This window comes from Corvus kubaryi, unplaced genomic scaffold (assembly GCF_017639235.1).
Source record: "Corvus kubaryi isolate FWS band 111438036 unplaced genomic scaffold, C.kubaryi_AGA036_p1.0 37353, whole genome shotgun sequence".
In the NCBI taxonomy this organism is placed as follows: Eukaryota; Metazoa; Chordata; class Aves; order Passeriformes; family Corvidae; genus Corvus; species Corvus kubaryi.
The window spans coordinates 4,242,017-4,259,577 of NW_024581115.1; the positions used below are offsets into that span (position 1 = coordinate 4,242,017).

General features: G+C 54.9%; 1 long non-coding RNA gene across 2 annotated transcripts; it reads left to right on the forward strand.

Moving 5' to 3' along the window:
- The first annotated feature begins 7,117 nt into the window (after positions 1-7,117).
- LOC121666722 lies at positions 7,118-17,165 on the forward strand. Of its 2 annotated transcripts, XR_006016752.1 has the most exons (5): positions 7,119-7,569; positions 13,104-13,187; positions 14,108-16,176; positions 16,361-16,862; positions 16,952-17,165. It is a non-coding gene; the product is annotated as an uncharacterized LOC121666722 (long non-coding RNA). The 2 variants fall into 2 exon arrangements; XR_006016751.1 differs by having other exon boundaries at positions 7,118-7,569; positions 14,108-16,862.
- Positions 17,166-17,561: the final 396 nt, after the last annotated feature.

Below are 17,561 nucleotides of genomic sequence, written 5' to 3' on the forward strand. Positions count from 1 at the left end.
AGCCCAACCGCTGGCTGCGCCGAGTTCTGCCCCGGCTCTCCTCTTTGCGCTCCCTGATTTTGCAGGAGGTGCTGTTTGGAAGGACAGACCCTCGCTCATCTCCAATTCTCGGGCTGCAGAGACAGTCGGGGTCGAGAGGGGAGCACGAGGCACCCCCACTGCGAGGATCCCTCTGCCCCCCAAAAGAGATCAGGGTCTGTCCCACGGGGACTTTTTAATGCTGAGAATTTGCTCTCCCTTCTTGTGGCAGGACCCGGCTGAAAGGGATCCCGAGTTAAGGCACTCGTGAAATGAAGGTATCATTGTCACTCCGCGATTGCATCGCTGCTGGCAGCGCCTTGGCAAGGGAACACCTCCTCTCCAGGCTTCCCGCCGCCTTCGTGGGTGTGCTTTTGGGGCTGGTTTTTACCCAAATGCCATTCCCAGCTCCCTGACAATCCGGCATGTTAAACCCACAGCGCGGTCCATTTGCACGGAGAGCAGGAAAATCCTCCGGAGCCGTGTAATAACCGCGAGTCCCCCAGAGGGGGATCGGAGACAAGCGAAGCAGCGGCTGTGCCCCGCCGCCTCCCGCAGCCGCTGCGCACCCCGGCAGGGCGGACGGGCAGACAGACGGACAGACGGACAGACGGGCTGCGGGTGCCGCTCTGACGGCCTGGGGGGCGGCTGCGCCCCTGGAGGGGCGGGAGCTTTGTTACTGCAGAGCTGTCGAGGCTTTTTGCTGTGTTTCTCCTCCAAACCAGCCTCGGCCACCTCCCCGTTAGCAGCCGCCAGACTGGTGGTGTCAGCAAATTTGCTCTTGCGGAGCTAATGAGAGCTGGTGGAGAACAGGCTGCCCACAGATCCCCCACTGTGGGTCCCCCAGGGAATATGTGCTGGGACACACCGGGAACCCCACGGATCCATGAACCCCTGAGCTCGAGTGCAAAGCTCAGCCGCGAGCTTCTGAACCCACCAGAGTGACAACAGAGCAGTGCGGCCAGCCTGACCTGGCCAGAGGTCAGGAATTGTTCAGTAACACCACCAGCAGCTGCTGAATCATCAGATTTTCACCAAATTGATGGAAATTGGATTTACTTTGTGCCCATTAGCCACTGGGATGAGCAGCCATGAGCCCCAGCTCAAATATTAGCTACAGTGTCCCAAGGTGGTCACCAGGCAGCAGAGAAACCCCTCTGGACCCGGGTTGGCACAGCCAAGCTTATCACCTTCCCTTGAGGTGCAGGGGAAGAGGTGCTTTAGACCTAGCTGAAACCCGGAGACACCCAGCTTAAACCCAGAACAAAGCTGCAGTGCAGTGCAAGTACTTTCAAAAAGGGGAAAAAATCAAATTCTGACCAGTATGAGCACTGGGGGGATAATCTGGGTGGAGCGTTGGTTATCACTTGCTGTGTGTTTAAAGAAAAGGAATCTTCCATGCTTTTGTACCTGGTGTCCTAGCCCACGCCGGGCTCACAGCCTGGCACCTGGTTCCTGGGTGCAGAGGGTGCCCTTCCTCGCTCCCTGGCACCAGGAGTCAAAGGGTGTGGGCTCAAAAGTCTCCACTTAGAAATATTAAAATATTAGAAAATATTAGAAAATATTAGAAAATATTAGAAAAATAAGTGAGAAATCCCCCAGCCTTTTCCAGGTTTCTGCCTCCCCCTCTGGGCTCCTCAGGTCTGGCCCTGTCAGGAGCCCAGCCCCATTCCCATGTGGCATCCTGCTCCACAAACAGGAGATGGGGAGTAAAGCTGTGGTGATTCTCCGCTGCCTCAAAACCCCAAACGATCCCAACAGCCCTGCATTTCTGTGTCTCGTCCCAGACGTGGGACATAAATCAAGGGCAGGAGTGCAGGCACACGCTGTCACGTGCCTGCCACCCGTTTCCATGGTTTCCCATGAGTGTTGCTCTCAAGGGCTTGGGGTTAGGAGGCGACTTGTTCCAGAAGGAGAAAGATGCTGCGGTGACACCATTGCTGCCTGCTGGCCCAGAGGGGAGCTCAGCACAGTGCCTGCTGCTCAGACAGGGCACTCTAGGGCCATGGGGCTCAGGGAGGGGGACAGAGAACATTGGTCCCCATGGCCAGTGCAGAGACTGAGATGGGGTCAGCCTGCATAATCCATATTGAAGAAATCAATCCATCTCTCTCAGATCCTGATTCAACACCCTGATCCCTTTCCCCTCACCAGCTGAGCATCACAGCCCTCCTGCTTTCCACCTCCTTCCTGTGGACCTGTCCCCGTGATGGGGTGACACTGCGGTGCCCTGTCCCTGCTGAGCCTGAGCCTGCTTCTCCCAGAGCTTCTGCACAGCATGAAGAGAGCAAGTGCTTGTTCAGGCAATCCTCCATCCCAGCTGCAGAAGGGGAGGATGGGTTTCCAGGCCCTCCAAGCCTCTGCCTGTGGCATGCCGTGTTCCTGAGGGGTCTGTACCCACCTGCCGACGGCTTCTCCCACTCCCCTGTGCCCTCCCACGTTGCCTCTCCTCCTCTCATGTGCTGGGTGCAATGAGAAATGTACTTGGCTCCTAATCCTTGAGTGGGAGGTGAAGGCAAAAAACCCCAAGACTTCAGCTCCACAGCATGTGGGATGTGGATGATGGCAGATCCCCACCTTTGACTTCTCCACGGTCTCTAGGGCGAAGGCAGACACCTCATATCCAGACCTTCGGGGCTGAGTCCACCCTTCCTGGTGCATGGGGACAGCCTTGTTATTTGGTTCCTGGAGAATAACAGATCACTTCTTGTGTCCCCTGCAATGTCAGCTCCCTGGGGCCTTCTGACAGACACTGTTACTTGGGGTGGTCCCAGGAAGGCACCACGTGAGATCCAGCAGGGACCGTTTTGGGAAGGAGCTTCGGGAGTTGCCCCAAGGCCTTGGTGCTGGTGGGATTCCAGGGGTGCAGCGAGGATCCCGTCTCCAGACCCTCAGGACACCAACCTGGCCAGAACAGGAGCAGTCCTGGGATTCTGAGTGGAATAAGGCGTGGTGCATGCCAGGTTGGGTGTTCCTCCTTCATTCTCCTCCCAGAGCCACTCTGGGCTGCTGCAGTACCTGACCTGGAGATATTGGACTTGTCACCCCGACCTTTGCTGAACCAAAGGCTCTGGTTGCCAGCCCAGCTCACCCAGCAATGCCCTCAGCCTGCCAGGCCTCTCTCTCCCTTTTCCTAATCCAGCCCTGCTGCCAACTGCAAAGCCCTGGCCTGAAAAGGAATAACAAGACTTTAGGAAATGGCTTTGCAGTGCTGCTGCCCAGGGAGGGAAGGATTTAGCCTAAAGCTTGTATAAATGCTCTGTGCTTATTGCAGGTTTCCTACCCCCAGCTTCTCTGATCCCGGGCGGTCGTGTGCAATCCTGGTGCTCCAGCTCTGTGCCAGCAGTGCCTGTGGTCTGAGCTGTCTCTACAGGATCAGGCTGGAGGACAAAAGGGGCTGCAGCCAGCAGGACCCCCCCAGATTCAGCTGGGGTTGGATTGCTGCCTGAATCCCCATCCCAAGGTGGGGGTGACCCCAGTTTAACCATGCAGTCATTGTCCACGTTGCTGGAAGGCTTGGTCACCAATTTACTCGGAAAGACCTGAAGTACCGAGAAGCTGGGATTTCCCCAGTTCCATGTCTTCAGCTTGGCTGGGAAGAGATGTGCCAGGGAAGTGCCAAAGCAGGGAGCTGCTGTCCCCTCGCAGCCCTGGGCAGCTCTGTGATACCTGGGCTGTGGTGAGGGGCAAAGCTGGGAGCAGACATTCCTCTGCCGATGGAATCCAGACCGCAGGCGGTGCTGCCGGAGCTGGGGGGAATGTGCTTAAACCAAACCAGCCCCTTCTTACATGGAGCAGGGTTCCTCTACTCTGGGGTCCAAGGGGTTCCTCTGTCCAGCAAATGTGGCTTTGTGCAGAGACTGAGGTGCCACCAGAGCAAACCTTCCAGTGGGACCCTGCCCCGAGCCCCCAGCTCCCAGAGGGGGCCCCAAACCCTGTGGCCACTCCAACCTCAGTTCACCTCTCCCATGTGGTGAAGGAAGGTGTGAGATGCTGGGGACTGGGACAGCAGCAGCACCTGGGAAGGGAGCATGGGATGCAGACCCTTGGCAGCAGCAGGCAGAGGGGAGGCAGTGGGTGTGATGGGGACAGCACAACCTCCCCCTGACCTTAATCCTTATGTCAGCTTTTCTGGCTTCCTCCCCAAAAAATCCCTACCAACCCACACAAACCAAAACCCACCAAGGATGAGGAAATCCAGGGGAATAGGAAGAAAGGAGCCCTGGGAGTGGGGCTGGTGCTGCCCAGGGCTCTCAGTCAGGGCAGGGCAGGGCAGGGCAGGGTGAGAGGCTGCCAAGACAACTCTGGAGATCACTTCCAACCCAGACCAACCTGTTCCCAGACTGGGAACATTGCAAAAACTCCCAGTCCCACACTGGGTTTTAGGAAACTGAAACCTTGTGATGCAGCTGGGAGAGATGAAGCAAGAGACACTCAGGAAGCAGATGACAGATCCAGCACCATGGGGCTTCCTGGACAAGGCATTTGCCAGCTGGTAAACTTCCCCAGATCCTGAACTGCCTCCACCTTCCCCTTCACCCCCAGTGCTCAGCTCTTGCCCCCTGGAGCACAGCCCCTGTCACAGCCAGACCCTTCAGTGGTAAGCAAGGGTTATTGGGAAACAAGTCCACACTTCCAAACTGATTCTCTTTGCTGCTCTTTTCCTTCCTGAAGCTGGTCTGAGCATGGCAGGGGTTGCTCAGGAAAGCCAGCAAGCTAATGTATTCATGTCATCTCACATTTGGTGCCAGGACATGAAGTAAACACTGTCAGGGACTTCGCTCCGGTTCAAAGACAAGCCCTGATTCTTATTCCGATCACATTATCCATGCTCCTTGTACAGCTTCATTGATTCATATTATAAAAAGAAAAGCCTTCAAAACCCATTAAGTCTGCCCCGTCATTCCAGCCCTGCTCTCAAGAGCCAGGGCAAGAAGCATTAACTAATCTGCTCACATTACCTTGCCTTTGAACCGAGCACCTCTCAGCATCAATCGAGAGTGTTTGCAGGGCATATGTTCCCTCATGGGGCGAGTTTTGGCTGCCAAGGTCACCCAGTGACCTCAGTGTCAAAGTCAATCGATTCCAGAAGATGTGTTTTGCGTTGCAGAGGTCACCCAAGTGAGTGCAGGGGCCAGCACTCAGGCACTGCCTCCTGCACCGGGCTCCCCTTCACACTCAGGGGGCACCCAGGGCTTGTGCCCACAGGGGGAGGTTCAGGCAGCCCAAGTGACGGTGCCCTGTTTGGTTAGGTGGGTAAACCTAAACAAGTCCCTGAAGGAGTGAGCTCAGGGCCTCAGGCAGCACCTGGGATGCAAGAATGGGGACTTTGCTGGTGTCAGCCTGGCTGGGTCTCGGCGAGGGGAGAAGAGTTTACAAGCGGGGATTACGAAAGCCGGGCCGCCGACTGCCAGGGAAAAGAAGGTCCTTCCAGCCTCTTGGGCTTCAGCTCAGCCAGAAGCCGCTGTTTGTTTGGCTCCAGTGACTTCCCAGCATACCGGACCATGCTCCTGGGGGCTCAGCGTGCTCCAGAGCGCCTGGCCAGGACACGGGGCTTGGCCACCCCACGCGCTCCCCGGTGCCTTGCATAAGGCAGCTCCGCACCCTCCGGCCGGCCTGACTTACACTCAGGAAGGAATTATTCACTCTTGTCTCCATCTGACCGCAGGACACACTTGGGATGTTTCTTCCACCACTCTCAGCAAGGTTTCCCATCCTGCCGGTGCCAGTAACGAGGCCAGATCCATGCCCTTTGCTCCCGGCCAACCCCCAAGTTCAGGAGCAGGGACTGTTTACTGGATAGCCTTAGAGGAATTTGGTTTTACTGACATTTCAAGTGCTGCTTGAGACTGTTGTTTTTGGAGTACTTTGAGAGGACATGTCCACCAGGAGAAGATTAACAACAGCTGTCCCAGGCCCCTGCCGTGGCTGGACTTAGGGGGCATCTCTGGTTGTGGCTGGATGGGGATGGAAAGCCAGGCTTCCTGGAAAGCTCAGTTTTGCTTTCTTTCTGACCCAGCCACTCACCGAACCCAGACCCATGGAGGTTGCTTGGATTTGGTTCTGGGTTTCAAAATCCTTTTGCAGGAGGAAGCTGTTTTCTGTCTGAGTTATGGGAATGCCTAGGTTGGTGCTTTTCTCAGCTGCCCTGCTGAGGCCAATGTCCATCCCAAGTCAGCCCCTGTCTCATGCCCCAGGGCCAAAATGGAGCTGGGGCATGGGGAGAACCCTCAGGATGGTGTGCACAGCCCCAAAAGGAGACACATCCCAACTTTGATGAGCAGCAGTGTTAGACTCCATGGATCAGAGCCCATTGCCACAGTGTCCATGTGGGACAGGCTGAGAGCAGTCACTGGAGGAACCTCATGGCAAAACCCCACCTGGGGGCAAAACCCCACAGCCAGTGTCTGCAGCTCCCTGCCTGCTCTGGGGCTCTTCTCCAGGTCAGCACCACCACCACCACTGAGCCCCATGTCTGTGTCCACAGATCTGCCTGGCAAACACAGCTGTCTCCCCGCTGCCCCTCTTGCAGAGGTGCTTCCCAGTTGTTCTCTTTAACCTAAACCCACAGAGTCACTCCAGAACATGTTCTGCTTTGCAGAGGGCTGAGCTGGGACAAGATGTGTGAAGGTGATTCACCGCCTGTGGAGCTTAGAGTGGAGGGAAAAGCTTCCCTGGCGAGAGAACAGGATGGGCAAGGAGATCTGGGGGAGAGCATAGGGCCAGAGCAGCTCTGTGAAGAAAGGTGTGTGTGCTGCTGAGCCATGGGAGAGTGGGGACGAGGAGGCAAACCCAGCCCGGGTGACGGAAGGATGCAGACAAGGTCTTGGGATCAGCTGGCTGAGATGAGTCCACAGGGAATTACAGGCAAGTCTGAGCCTGTCAGATTACTGGAGCCAGGAAGGGGGGGAGCGGGTTGAGGCAGGTCTGGCAGGAGGAGGGATGGAGGAGCTGGAGGGAAAGAGAGGAGCAGGGGGAAGGTGGGCAAAGAGGGGAGGGAGGCATATGGGAAAGGGGGGAGCAGAAGGGAGTACCCAGCTCTGGTGGTGTGGGGCTGGTGGGGGCAGGAAGACAGACTGGGGGTGCCATGGGGTGGATGAGGTGGGAACTGGCCCGGTCCATGACACGTTTGCCCCTGCACCCACCTGGCCAAAGTGCAGGGCTGGGACCAGCCAGGGTAGGAGCACACCACACACCGAAACCGATTCAATGCTCAAGGTGTTACAGACCAGCTCTGGGGTCCCTCCCACCCGGAGGTCAGAGGAGAACGTCCTCATTTGCTGCCTCCTAATTACATCTGATCCTGCCTTAATTCCTCCTGAAACCTTCCCTGAGAGCTTTCAGGTGGTTGCTGGGGAGAGGTGCCCATGAGCAGGGGTGACAGGCCAGCCACGCACGGGTGACAGCCCTGGGCTGAGCAGTGCCTCCGGGAGGGATGTGAAGGGCTGTGGGTGCTGGTGGTGATGGAGGAAGCGCCATGTGCACCACCATCCTGATCCTGGGTCCACTGGTCCTCCTGCTGCGGCGCCGCTTCTGCAACAAAGTTGAACCGTACGTCCTCTCCTGTCCCCCTCCCGACCCCTCAGGGCCCTGGGGCTGGGAGGGTGAGGGGTGGTCCTGGGGTGGAGGATCTCACTTCTCAACTTATGTTGTATTCATGGAGATATTTGGGTTCCTTCTGGTTTTGGTTCTCTGGGGGACACCGGGAGGCATTTTCTCGAGCTGGGCAGAGAGGAGCCTTCTGTGATCTGCTGTCACCTCCTCTCCCATGCACCAGCGCCAGTCAGGAGGAAATGAAGGATTGGTCCTCCTGTTTGTCTGGTGCAAAGGGCCAGGGATGAACCACTGGGATGCTTCTACATGCACTGATCAAGGTGTTTCCCAAACGGAGCAGTCCAGCACCTGCAGCTTGGCTGCCTGACTGTCGTCATGTCTTGGCTTGGGAGATTGAGCCGTGATCTCAGCTGCGGGGACATCACCAGGCTGCCATTGAGACCCAGCCCTGGGGAGGTCCTGCTCCATCCCTGGGGTTCTGGGAGGTTGGATGAGTGTCTGGGTGTGTGGAATGCTCGAGAGCATCAGCTAAACGTTGGCTCTGAGAAGAGCCAGCAGCCACCACCCCGCACCCTGTTGCGCTGTGCTCCGTGTTCACACACACGCTCACGCTCATCCTGGCTCCAAGGCGAAGGCAGGGAGCAGATGGGAAGGGACTTGCTGCAGTCCCACACCAAGGCAATGACAAAGCTGTGACTGGAGGGCAGGGTCACCTCCTGCTCGATGCGTCCCCGCTGCGCCATGGGCACGGTGCCGGCGGCTGCGGCTTCCACTACCTGCAGCTCCCCGTGCCTTTTGGGAGGGAGTCTTGTCCCCGTTCAGCACTGGCTTGGCTTCAGCTCGGTGGCAGTGGGGCCGTGCTCACAGCGAGCCTGAGCATTGCCCTCGCTCGCTGTGCAGCGCCTGCTCCAACACCAGGCTCAGCTCAGGAGGTTTCCGCTGGAGACACACAAATCTATTTACCAGTGGAGATTGGAGACATCTGAAAGTGGGGAGGTCAAATTGGCACTTAATGAGCCCATTAAGTCAGGGGAGGGGGAAACAAGGCTCAAAGCAGGGAAGGCATCTCCTGGCCTCTGTGGCCCCAACTGTCTCTATGCTACCTGCAGCACTGGCTGAATTAAACACTCATTAAGTGTCCGAGCAAACGAGCTGCAGAGATGGGGGCTGTCTCTGGGCAGAGGGTAGGGGGGATCGGCAAGGCTGGCAGACTGCAAGTCCATCCCTTGGGAAGCTGCAGGAGAAACGGGCTGGGGGACAAGTCACCTGGAATGATGGCACCAGAGCTCGCAGTGTGCTGACAGCCCTGTGCCCCAGCCCTGGACAGGCAGATCCAGCTGCAGCACAAGCCCTGCCCAGGGGAGCAGTGTGAGGGGTCAGCTTCTTAGGAGCAGGCAGTGAATAAAGCACAAATCTGTGCACAAGGAGATAGGAAGGAACCTGGAGCTGAAAAGGCTGAGGTTGGGAGGGATGTGGTGCTGCCCTGGCTACCTCCACTCAAGGCAGGATCAGCACTCCTTCCACCACATTTTAACTGGGGGCCCATAGCCTGGTTCTGGCTTCATCACCACCACCACGATCATCATCATCATCGTGTGGCTGGTGAGACAGCAGCACAGCGTAGGGACAAAATGTGGCTGGTGCCAGCACCAGCAGCAAAAAGCTGGAATGAGCATGAGGGTTCCCATCACGGCATGGACCTGGGAGCATGAGGGACACTCAGAGCTGCATGGGCAGGAAAAACTTCCTCCAAGCCCTGCTGCAGCCTTCAGACAGGCAGCTGGTCTGGGTGCAGACACCAGCCCATAGAGAAGCCGTACACTCCTAGATTAGTTCTTTTGGTGATTAATTGCTCTCACCATTAAAGACCAGTGGCTATTAACAGCTTTTCTACTTGATCTATTTTGGACATTCATCTACTTGCCTTTCTCTGTGCTGGCATAAATCAGAGCCGTTCCACTGATAGCTTTACACCAGGAGAGGTTCTGTTTCCAGAGTTTCATGTCCTGGAAAAGAAAAGCAGCAGAAGCAAGAGAAAAATGTGCTGCTGGCCAGGGACTGGGGAGAAGTGGTACAGGAGACCAAGGCACAATGGCCCTGGTGAAGGGCAGGCAGCATCCTCAAGACCAGGAACAGACCTGAGGCACCAGAGCCCCAGTCCTGTGTTGATCCAACAGGATTTTGGCCAGCTAGAGGATTGGGCTTAGGCTGGTCAGGCACCAGGACCCCATACAGCAAGAAAGACCAGGATTTTCCATATGTGCACTTCTCTGAGTGACTGCTGGGTTAAAGACATCCCTGAGAAACAGCCTGTGTGAAGAAAATGTCAGGAGCCCACATGTTCCATGGGATAAACCTGGCTTGGTGCAGGATCAACCCTCTGCCTCTGACGTCCCCGTGTGTGAAGCAGGGCGTGCATCCTGGGCAAAGGACACAAATGAGCAGCACAGGCAAGATCAGATTATGTGAAATCCCCTGCTCACTTGACCTCCTTCACGTCCTTGTCTTCTATTTATATACCTTGGGGCTGCCAGGAATGGCACAGGTTGTCCTTGGCCCACCCTCGCAGAGCTGGGGTGCTCAGCCATGGGATCAGTGTTGGCCACTGGAGCTGGCTGCCACCACCTCAGACAAAGAGGTTTGAAAGGATTCCTCCCAACATCCCGACTGTGGGGTCTGCTGTCCCTGTCCCTTGCTGGAGCTGAAAAGCAAACTGGAACACTGTCCTGGACTAACCTGCTGTCAAGAGACAGGAAGGTCAAGAGGGACTCCTTGGGCTCCAGTGCTTGGATTTCCTCAGCAAGCAGTGATTTATTCTTTGTTTTGTGTGATATTTAATGAGAAGGTCCTGGCTGGAGGCCAGGGCTGGCTATGGATGTCTGCTCTGTTTGCCTTTCTCGTGTTCTTCCCCTCCAGTCTCTTCCTGGCAGGAGCTGCTCACTGCCTGCTCCTGGGTTTGGAGAGGTAGAGATGCTGCTGGATGGGTTTGGTCTTGGTGCCAGTCCAGCGTGGGGGGATGCAGGGCACTGAGCCCCCGCAGGAGTCCAGGAGCACAAAGGTCACACAAAGGAGCCTGCTGGAAAGAGCCAGGTCTGTGAGATGTCCTCCACAGAGAGCACTTGGAGAGGTCTCAGGCTCGGTGAGGCAGTGCTGGACTATGGCAAAGCAAAGGAGGCACTTTGGGAAGTGAAACGTGGATTTGCTTTGCTGCTGGTTTTTTCAGTCCCCTCCCAACAGGCTGCACATGAATCCCCTGGGCCCCAGAGGGGTTGTTTTCCTGGGGCTGGGAGCCAGGGCCATGGAGAGAGGGAGTGTTTAGTGCCTGTGGGGATGTCCCCCCAGGAGAACACCCCACACACTGTGCGGCAAGGCAAGGACAGGCCCTCTGCACTTCAGGCTGGGGAAAACAGAGCTGATAGCTTGGCATCATCTGGATTAACCTTCCAGCTTATTTCCTTCTGGAAAGAGGCCGTGACCTCCTCATTTCCACTGCCCAGGCACGGCTGGCAGCTGGCAGCAGTGGCACACGGCTCTGCTTCTCCGGGCTGGAGCAATCAGCGTGCAGCAGGCAGGCGCAGACAAGTGCCAGCCGAATTTCTGAACACTTTAAATACATAAACAAGGCCACAAGCACAGCCCCAAAGTGCTGCAGGCACAGGTGAGCCGATAAATTACCCCCAAACCCACCAGCAAGGGAACACCCCTCTTCTTTCCACAGGAGAAAAGGCTCAGCATCGCTTTCCCCCCATAGCTGCACAGCAGCTGAGCAGCTCCACTCTCTCCCTGGCTGTTTTCAATCCAGTACCAGAAGGGTCAATTCTGTGCCACTTCTGTGGAGTCATTATCCTGTCGGTTATATAAATGTCTGGGCATGCACAAAAGGCAGTGCTGATACAGTGGCTCTGACACCAACTCCCTCCAACACCTGCTTTTCAGCTGGGGAGAGAGCTGAGCACAAGAACATCTCGAGAGCTGTCACACAGAAGGCTGCTGTCTTTCAAGCTGAATGGAGGTCTAAATAGCTCTCACTTCTGCTTTAGAATCTCATTTCTAAATGCAATTAATACTGGCACATGCATAATGAGAGACTGACGAGTGAATACAGACTCCCAGCAATAAAGAAGCCAGCCCCAAGTGCTATGTAAATATTACAAATCCTCGCAGGGAGCTGACCCGGGGAAGACAGCTTTCTGATGATTAAACCCCAGTGACAATACGACTGCATTCCTACATCTGTCACAATACTACCTGCTGATACATAATGAGCCACGCTAAAAGAACTTGCTCTTGCTGCTCTTCAATGCAGATAAAATGTCTATTTGTAGAATGTAATTAATCTCTTCTTCAAAATCAGGAACCTTAGTGTCCTTGGTAACAACATGCCAGTGACTCAGAGAGCGTCTCTGGCTTTTCCTTCTGATTTTGGAGTGAGTTACTGAAAGTCACCCCAAATTCTAGCACTGCAAAGGAGCACAAGTGGAAAAGCCAATGGTATCTGGAGGTAGGGACAGGTTTCATCCACCTTTCTGGTCTCTGCAGCGCTGCTTTGGCAGCTTAAGGAGGTCCCTGGACTTGTTTCAGCCACGTTCCTTATGATGAGACAAGCTCTGTCCCAAGATCTGGTCTCCAACCCATTGAGCACAAATTCCCTTTTACTGTGGGGTCTAACCAGGCAGAGAATAAACTGTCAGAAGAGCAAGGGCCCAATCACAGGATGAAGCTGCTCCCTCTTTTGCCTGGTTTCCCCAGTAGTAAGTGCTGTGTGCTCTGTGTGTGTCTGTCCACGCCTGCTTCCCCAGATGGCTTTCGAGCCTGCTGGCTTATTTCAGCCAAGTTGGGCAGGGGATGGAGGTTCAAAGACATCCATTCCCTACCAGGTAGCGAAGATGCAAAGCTGTGAGCACCAGTGTGGCAGAGGGATGCAGGGAAATGCTGCTGACAGATGCCCTGGTCCCTCTGAGGGCTGTGCTTGGGCATGGCCTGCTCCTCCAGCCCACCCCAGGCTGGCTGAGATTCATGCTGAAAAGGCAAAGTTGCTCCAAAAGTGGCTCCAGGGGCCATATCTGCTTTCTATGAAATTCAGTGGGAAGCAACCAGTGCTGGATGTCGCTCACTGACCCAGTTCCAAAGCCCAGGGGAAGCATGGGCCGCGATACAGGGACAGCTGCTTGGAGAGCGGGTGATGGAAGACTTGCATGATTTATTTATTTCCTGGGAAATAAGAAAGAAGAAGAAGAAGAAGAGAATTGTTGGATAAAATCAGCATATTCCAGGCTAAACTGTGCTGCAGCAATTCCTTGTGGGACTGGAGCTGAGCTGCTCAGTCCCCTGTAAGGGAGATTCATCCCTGCTGCTGCACGGTGCTCTGCAGAGCTGGGGGGAACATGGGGAAAAGGAGGGTTTGCTGTTACTGAGGGCTCCGCTCTTCAGTGCAAAAATGCCCTTCACTGGAGCAAGTTATCCCTTCCCTTTAGACAGGGGCTGCAATCAGCAGCACTGCCCACAGCTCACCCCGCCTCCTCTGTCCCCAGGCACTCCGAGGGAGAGGAGGAGATCCGGAGAGAGGCTGGCTCTGACCCTCACACCACGTAACAGTGCTTCGGAGTAAAAGCCAGGTGGGATGCAGCAGCTACCTGGGGTGATGCAACTTTGGGGGAATTGTGGGAAGGAAGTGCTCGTTTGGTGCAAAAAGCCCAGTCTTCAAGCATTTTAGTGGTGATTTTTTTGTGTTTCACCCAGGATCTATAGGTCTTCCTGCCTCTTGGTGAGGCTGTGAAGTCTCAAGAAAAGTGTCTTGCTCTGGAGAAAGGAAATTGAAACCTCAAATGGCTGGATTGGAAGGGAAAACCCCATTTTTGCATTACTTTCAGTAGCATTTCAGTTCCCAGATGAGGGCACACCCAGCCCTTTCTCTGTGGCCTCCCGCCTGCTGCCTGGATGCCAGGAGCATCTCGTAGGGACACAAAAGGCAGCAGAGCCGGGGTGATCCAGCTGGGGTGGGGTGGAAGGGGTGCAGGTTGCCCAAAGATGTGGATACCACGCCCCTGGAAGTGTTGATGGATGGGTTGGATGGGGCTTTGAGCAACCTGGTCTAGTGAGAAGGGGGTTGGAATGAGATGGTTTCTAAGGTCACTTCCAACCTCAGCCATACTGAGATTCTGTGTGGGATTTGGGACTGATGTAGCTTTGTGTCCTGCTCAGTGACCCCAGGGAGTAAGGCCTGGCTCTGGGGTGTCCATCTATGGCTCCCAGCAAAGGTTGGGTCACTCACCCACCACTGCCTTGGCTCTGGGAGGGAATCTTTGGCATCAAGGGTGAGGGGACACTGGGTTGGGCTATGGGAGAAATTGGGGTCAGAGCTGTCTTTCCTATTCCCCCCTGGGCACTGCTGAATGCCCAGGGCAGCTCAGGGACTCACCATGCCCTGCCTTCCCTTTGGCAGATCCCCCAAGGCTTCTAACCTCATCTGTCCCAGCTCTCAACAAGCAATTAACCACAATTCACCAATTAACCCCGACTCCTTCTCATCCTGCAGCTCCCCTGCGCTCTGCAGCCAGCACCGAGCACATCCCAGCCTCGGCATCTACCAAAACCCTCAGCAGAACAGCCCATGACAGCAACAAACCCACACCACCCAGCTGCCCTCCCACAGCTCAGGGAGGACCAGGCTCTGGGCTAAATGCTGGGGCAGGAAGGAAATTTGCCTGCCTAAGGCTGAGCCCTGGGTCGTGGCCAGCAGTCCCAGCTGTGGGCATGGAGCGATTGGGGGTCCAGCTCCCAGCCATGGAGTTCTCACGTGCTCCGCAGCTTTCCCATGGATATAAAGCCATTAATAAAAGATCAGTTTGCAGATGCAGCTTGCTGTAGATGACAGCATTAGAGGCACATCGGCTTCTCCTAAGCACCAGTCTCGTGCTGGGTTTATTTGGTCCATTTGTGGCAGGAGAAGAGTTGCTTTCGGCATTCAGAGATGTCTCGCGTCTGGGACAAGTAGCGGGGTGAGATATATTTTTGGCTCTATTTAGCCACAAAAATTTGGGTTTAGAATAAAGAGAAATATTCCTGTTTGCTGCCAAACTGAGGCAGACGATTTCTTGTGCAAGCCTTCGTTTGTTTGAGGACTCGGTGTCCTGTTGTAAAAATAAATGCTCTGATGGGAAAAGTCTATCGGGGTGTGCTGATCAGTCATTGGGAACAGTGGGCTCGCAAACATCAGCTTCAACCTAACTGGAAAAGCAGCTCCCAAAGCTTTTGCAAGTAGATGTTAGACAGAAGGAGACAGGTCTTTGGTTTTTTGGTGAGTGAAGTAGTCACAAGCTGAATCTTTCCTGTGGGCACAGTTGCTCTGGCCTCACCACGGCTGGCATGAATTTTCAGTGCCAAATACACCCAGTTTGCACCCAAACCAGGCTGTTTGCTCCTCCTGAGAGCCAGCCAGCTCTGACAGCCACAGGAGTAGGGGAAGGAGAGAGGCTGATGGTGGGGAAGAAGCCTGGAGTGTGGCTCCTGCCCAGGATGTTCCCAGCTGGTGTCAGCACCCTCTCCCCATCCTGGGGCTGCAGGGTCACCTCCCTGCCTTGGAGGTAAGGCCAGACATATGAACAAGAGCTCCCAGCATCTTGGTTCTCCACAGTGAGAATTTCACAATTGTATGCAGAGTTTTCCCAATGGATTTTTTTCCCTGCAAGTTTTTAAATTAAGATTCTTCAACCTCAGCTCATGTTAAACATTTTTTTCCCCTTCCTTTTATGATCAGGAGGAATAGAACTGGTTTTACCTGGAGCTGCCTTCATTTCATAGCAGATTAAAAGCAAGATAGAGAGTCAATAATACCAGGAAGGGGGGTCAGGGGATGAGTACAGCACTGTGGTGAAGGCAGCACTGAAGAGACTGGAAGCTGAAAAGACAAAAACTTACCAGGATTGAGCCTCAAAAGCAGAATCAGCTCCTCTGATGATATGAATCACCTGGATTCCCCTGACATACTGATACTGCTGTAGAATGGCTTTTGTGTATTGATTTAAGGGAAAATAAAGGTTAAGGGCTTAGCTGCAGAGGTGCTGTTCAGCGTGGGTGGGCAGAAATGAGCAACAAGGAGGATCTGCAAGGTCAGAAATGGGCTGGAGAGGAGCCCTGAGAATGAGGGGTGTATGCTGGGGTTATGAGGCCCCCAAGACTGGAGCAGAGCCTCACTGAGGGGAGCCCACTGGAGCCTGATCTGCAGGATTAGCCCAGGCACAGTCATCCTGGACTTAGCAAAAATCCAGATTTCAATCTGGACCTTTCCATCAATAACTCCGACCTTTCTCCCCATCTGGACTAGCACTCAAAAACTCCCAGAAAGGACAACATGGGGCCAGATGGAAATGGTGCCTGCAAATGTCACGGTGCTGCTGGGAACAGGGTCACTGCCCTGCAAACCTGGGTGCACAAACAGTGCTTGCTACATCAGCTGCAGGGGAATGTGGTAGATTTGGGGGATAAAGGTTCCCTGAGCCATGGAAAGGCCAGCTCTCTGCCTGGGGACCTCCGAGAGGGTGGATTTCATGAGAAATGTTCTTTATTTACTCAGCCAGCCACAGCCAGCAGCTGAGCTCAGAGCGGGTGAGTCTGCCTGTAGCCAGCGGCTGCGCAAGGCTTGCTGGCCACGGCGAGGTGTTTGCTGTTTGCACGGAGATCTGGGATGGTCCCGGAAGGCCCTTGGTGGGTGGGAGTGGGAATTGGCTTAATTTGTTCATTGCGTCTTCTCTGCTGGCCAAAACCACCCTCCACTTCATGAGAAACGCAGAAGGGGTGGTGGCAGCTCTCACAGGTCAGGAACGGCGTCACCAGCGGTTTTCTAAGGGATGCTGATGGACATGGTCCCCCCATCGTGGTCACACTGTCGTGGAGATGTCGTTTGAGGAGGAAGGAAGGATTGTGACATCTCTGCTCTTCTTCTTTCCATCTCTGTCCCCACTAAAATGCAGTCTGGGAAAAACCAGAAAGGGGAACGAGATGTTGAGTGGGCTACCCCCAGCTGGGGGTTGGAGGTGCTGTGGGAGCCGCAGTCCCACGCAGTCGGGAGGAGAGGGTGAAGCTGTGGGGCCTTGCTGGGCCCAGCTCCCCGGGGTTTATCGGGCTGTCTGTTTTCATCATTTGTCTCTGAGAAGGGAAGTGGACCACACAGCAGCAGAAAGTCCTGGAAATCTGCGAGGGAGACCGTTCCCAGCACCCTTCCCTCTGCCGTCGCCCCTGTATACAGTTGGCTATGGAGGATGTATGGCTCTGTATTGCTCCAACTCAGTGAGGTAATGCCTCGGAATTCAATTCCTCCCCAGTTAAATTCCTAATCACAGCCAGCATGTGCACTTTCCCAGCTCTGACCCTCTTGTCTCAGTTGCACACGTGGTCTCGCTGACAAACCAAGTGGACCAGGACTGGGGTCACCTCATCTCAACTGCCCTGTCTGCTCCATCCCCAGCACATCAGACCCTGCTGTCTCTCCTCTGCTCCCGCTCCTGATGCATCCTAAAGGCTATGTGTGGCCTATAACTTCTCCTTTTCTCAAATAAACCAAAAAACCCAACCAAAAAAACTACAGTAGAAGCAAGGAGAGGAAATTGCTTCAAGTTTCTTAACTATCTCATGGAACAAAAATGCTTCATGAGGCTGTTCAGGGAAAGAGAGGGTCAAATGTCCCTCATTAATGCTGATTTACTAAGAGGGCTGGGAAGTGGAAGGGGGAGACAATCCAGCTGCCTGTCTCAGTGCACGAGGGTCCTGGCCTGGGATCCAGGCTGGGATGGGAGGGCTGGACCCCCAACATAAGATTGGGGTGGTGGGTTTACCAGCAGAAGGTACAGTGGGGTGCGGGCTGCTGTGCACCCACGCCGGGCTGCCTGCATGCCAGGGCAGACCTGGCCCGCACTAGCACGGCAGAGAGGCAGCACACGGCTCCCTTGGCTCATGTAGCAGTTTGGAAATTTCATGGCTTTCTGAAGAAAAGA